The sequence below is a fragment of the Antrostomus carolinensis genome, unplaced genomic scaffold, assembly GCF_000700745.2.
Source record: "Antrostomus carolinensis isolate BGI_N321 unplaced genomic scaffold, ASM70074v2 scaffold26132, whole genome shotgun sequence".
Classification (NCBI taxonomy): Eukaryota; Metazoa; Chordata; class Aves; order Caprimulgiformes; family Caprimulgidae; genus Antrostomus; species Antrostomus carolinensis.
The window spans coordinates 10,506-15,077 of NW_010302000.1; the positions used below are offsets into that span (position 1 = coordinate 10,506).

At 45.8% G+C, this 4,572-nt stretch overlaps 1 protein-coding gene across 3 annotated transcripts in view; it reads right to left on the bottom strand.

Moving 5' to 3' along the window:
* The window catches only part of MAPKAP1 (MAPK associated protein 1), an 82,276-nt gene that overhangs the window by 2,958 nt on the left and 74,746 nt on the right, over positions 1–4,572 (bottom strand). The window lies entirely within an intron of this gene.

The window sequence follows — 4,572 nt, forward strand, 5'->3', positions numbered from 1 at the left end:
CAAAATACCCTCCACTTGTACGGATCTGCATGGCTTCAAAATTAAAATTAAGCGTATTCCAGATGTTATACTTTTTCCATCAGTTTTTCCCATAATTTATTCAGTTCAAAGGTCAAAATTAACAATCTGTAAAGGAACAGCCATATTACTGTAAATTCAGGTCTTTCCTGGAGGAAAGCTGATTTGAAATTTTATTTACATTACCTAATTCTCCAGAATTAAGAAAAAAAAGACTGATATATGCTCAAATCTGGGGCCAGAAAATTTGAGATGCGAGTATTTCATTGTGGCATGTTAATTAAACACTTTTGGATGCACTAATCTGGAATACAAATTCTATATTGAAAAACTGGCTGATAACAGTTAAAAAAACCCCTCCCTTTAAATCATTTAACAAATGATGCCCAGTCGCTGCAGCACAGCCAAGGGCAGCACACATGCTCCCGGTCCCACGGGCACGGAGGTCGCTCCGGTCCCTGCCAGGTGCTGAATCCGATGCAGAGCCCGAACGCGCGGTCGTGCACAACCGGCCGTGCAGTCCTACACCCTGACAGGTGATTGAGTGGGAAGGAGCCAAGAAGACTTTTCTCTCGAAAGCCCCATTACAGCATTATGTTTATGTGCTCCGTGTCCACATTACACTATTTACAGCATGAAATATTAGCGCATTGAAATCATAACTGGCACTTTGCTCTGCTACTATTCTAGCCAGATGGAATTTATGAATTGTGAGATTGATTTCCATTTCCAAGAGTGCTTAAATATGTGATGTACCTCTTTCCAATAGAGCACCACCCTTGACAATTCAGAGATCAATAGGAACTTCCATGGTTTGATATTTCCATATGAGAATATCTGGCAACAAACAGCAGCAGCTCAAGTGGCTTCTACCGCCCGTGACGGCAAAATTAAAACAAATGCAGATCACAGAATCACAGAATATTGGGGATTGGAAGGGACCTCGAAAGATCATCCAGTCCAATCCCCCTGCCAGAGCAGGAACCTAAATGAGATCACATAGAAAGGCGTCCAGGAGGGTTTTGAATGTCTCCAGAGAAGGAGACATTCAAAATGCTAAGGAAGGCACAACCGGCCGTGCAGTCCCACGCCCTGACAGGTGATTTAGTGGGAAGGAACCAAGAAGATCTTGCACAAACGGCTCCGTTGTCGTGACTCCTACATGAACAATGGTTTGGTGTCCTTTAGCTTGTGGCTGTGAAAGACTCGGAGCTGGATGTCACTGCCCTGCACTGAGAACACGCAGGAGTGTGCTCGATGTTGGGCACCGCAGCGCGTGGCAAGGGTGGGCTGAACAGGGGAAAACACCCACCTTCTGCAATCAGAATTAATTGGCTGTACACTGGAAAACACAGGTTATTCCCAACTATGTTTATCTGCTCCAACATTTATGGAAGGTAAATGAAAAGACAGAAACTCATCTGTCACCACAGGCTTTTGTCACGACGCAGGCACAACCCACGAGGCGAGCTGAGCGGACCGAGCAGGTTCCGTGCGGGTGCCCCACGCCAGCCCCGCTCCTGCCGTGTCTCCCCAGCCCGCGCCGGGGCTGACCTCACGGCGACAGCAGGGCAGCGACGTCCCACCCTGGGTGCCCTTTGGCCTCAGCTCTGAGGGCTGATCAATCTTTTCTAACCCTCGAATGCTAATAGGTTCCTGTGTGGTTACACCTGGAGAAAAGCCTCCAGCAGACGTGGGCGCAAGGGCAGGATGCTCCTTCATGGCAAGGAGGGGAGCTCGGTTACTCTTAATTCCCATTGTTTGTTATATCTCCTAATTTTTAACATCACTATTCTGCCAAAAAACAGAAGGAAGAGGCTAGTTAGGGCACAACCAATAACCCTTCGGGTGCTGATGTGCTGCTCACGTTTCTCCCACACATCTTCCATGGGTTTGGGGAACCATACTCGTGTGAACAGCAACCTCCACACCCTGCACTTCATCCCCCCGACTCCTCAGTGCTTCTCTGTTTACATGCACCAGGTGAGAAATACTGCTGAGCCTCCAGAATTACTGCCCAAAATGTGTTTGTACAGTCACTGGTAAAATCTTCTGCTAATTTCTGCAAGTTACAGTCTTGGTAAATACACAAGAACTTTGCAGCCTGTCCTACTTCACTTGATATGTGTAAAAAAAGAACTCACTTTTTAATCTAAGTAATAAACTCTTTTTATCAGAGTCTAAAAAAATAGACTTTTGGTCTGGAAAACATTGGAAGGATGTGAATTTGCACAAGAGAAGACAATTTTTTTAACGAATCTGCCAGGACTAGAAATAGTTTTTCTTCTTCCTCTCCAGTCCCCCAATTCAGACTGTACCCCAAACCTCTCTTCTGCCAGTGCCGCTCTTCAAACAGCATGCACTGAATTAAATCACTAATTAGACAGAGGATGAAAAGAATATTCATGAATTGGACAAAACAGAAAACAAACACTGGGAAATGCAAATTTATGTTAATTTTTCAATATACCTTGATGATTGCTTTGTCATTACAGGGCCATAAGGCAGAAGTCAACAATTAAGAGTTATTAGTGGAATAAATAGCTCGAGAAAGACCTCTCTGAAGAACAAAACACTTACGGGCATCATTTGACATCACCGCAGATTTTCACCTTTTCAGAAGCTGTGTCTACAACAGGATCATACCTTGAAATCTCTTCTCACAGACTCAGAAAGGATCACAAAGAATTTGAAATATATGCGTAAAAAGGCAAGGAACGATGAAAATAAAATGCAGCCAAGCAATGTTTCTGTACAAAGGCAAATTTACTTAACACTGCAAGAGATGAGGCAACCTCTGCTCACCAACCACCGGTTATTCAATCTAAAAGCTTTGGGGAGGGACTCTCTTGTCTGAAATCCACATGTGCTACCTCAGAAACAACGCAGTGACCCTGGAGCCTGAAGGTCCTACCAAAATACAAGTGTTGTGTCACCACCAAAACACCCAGCCTGACAAACCCCAGCAACAAGAAAACTTAGAGGTTTTCTCCTGGGGGGATATCGGGAGCTGGATTATCAGGGACACAGCCCAGAGCTCTGCTGGGGACCCAGACCGAACAGGAACATCGTCCTGACTATAAAAGTTGGGTCAAGTCCATTTTATGCAAGTGACATTGATCTGAGGAACATCTTTCAGAAGCAACGTCTCCTCCAGAGGTAGTGATGGCAAAGCTATAAATGAAATCCTGAGCCCACCTGTACCTGTGATGGATCTCCCTCAAATCAAGGCATTACTTTGGTGGGAACAAATTATATCAGTGTTAAGGAAAAAAATAATAAGGAAAAAACTCTCTCAGGAAGCAGCATGTTTCATGACCCCTTTTGCTACAACTCAGGACTTTATTTTCTACTGTAGCTTATTATAAAACAATGCTGCTAGTGGCTGTCTTGTTTCCAGGTGTCCTGAAAGCAGAGCTGCATACCTCCACTGCGTTGCATACATCCACTCCTAGGTCAAATCGTGGTAACTTTTCACACACCTGGATTTTTTTCCCCCAAAGCCTTTTGTTTATTCTTCAAATTATTATCAAAGGTAGAATACTAATAAAGATTTTTTTGCAAGAACGGTAAAAATTGAGGTGGAACTTGGGGTTGCCCAAAACCTCTTCACCAGCAACCTTGTTTGGGGGAAAAAAGATGATAAATAAATCAAAATGCACTAAGCAGTGTTTCCACATGGCAATCGCCTCCTTCATTGTGTCTGCACCTCATCAATCACACCATTGTCTGCTTGAAAGGCGAGCCTTGTAAATGTCATATCCACTCAAGCCCAAGGAGAAGTGAATCAAAATGCAGCAAGGAGTTTTAATTGGATAGTGTAATTAAACTAAAAAACCCCAGCAGAATAGCTTTGACAGGATAGATGAAGACCCCTTTTAATAGGGCTACAAACCATATTTGTTAAAAGGATGAGGCAACGCGCGCTCCTGATTGTGCTCCAGAGGACTTTTATGCAAAGGCTGTTCAACGGGGATGGATTTAACGCGTGGAGCCGTGGCCGTGGGGCAGGGGGCAGGACAGACCCTCGCGGCAAAGCCGTCCCCGCGCTGCTGCCGCCTGCCCAGCTCCGCTGGAGCTCAGCCCACGGACAAGCGCCAGGTCCCCAGCAGCTCTGGCCTTTGGCCGGGGCTCAGCCTGGCCATGGGCATGTCCCCGAGCCTGGCACCGCGACGGAGAAGGTGGCAAACCCAGGTGCCACCCGCTGCCCTGCAGCCGGCACAGCCGCTGCCACGGGGACTCGCTTCCTTCTCCTGCGCTCTTTGGGATTTGTTTCGCTCCCAGCCTGAAGTTTGGGAATGTTTTCTCAGCCAAACCTATTTTGTGCCTTTTGATCAGAATCTGTGATTAGTCTCCTGTCAAGTACGAATTTTCTGCTGTTATTTCACAGGCCACATTATTCACAGCAGGAGCTCGGATATTAGGAGCTACCACACAATATTTTGTGCACCATTTGCAGAGCACACGGGTAATTGTTGCCTCTCTGCTCTGGTTCCACTGCAGGGCTCTGAGCAAACATGCAACATCTCTATTTGAGCTCCCCAAGCAGCAGGA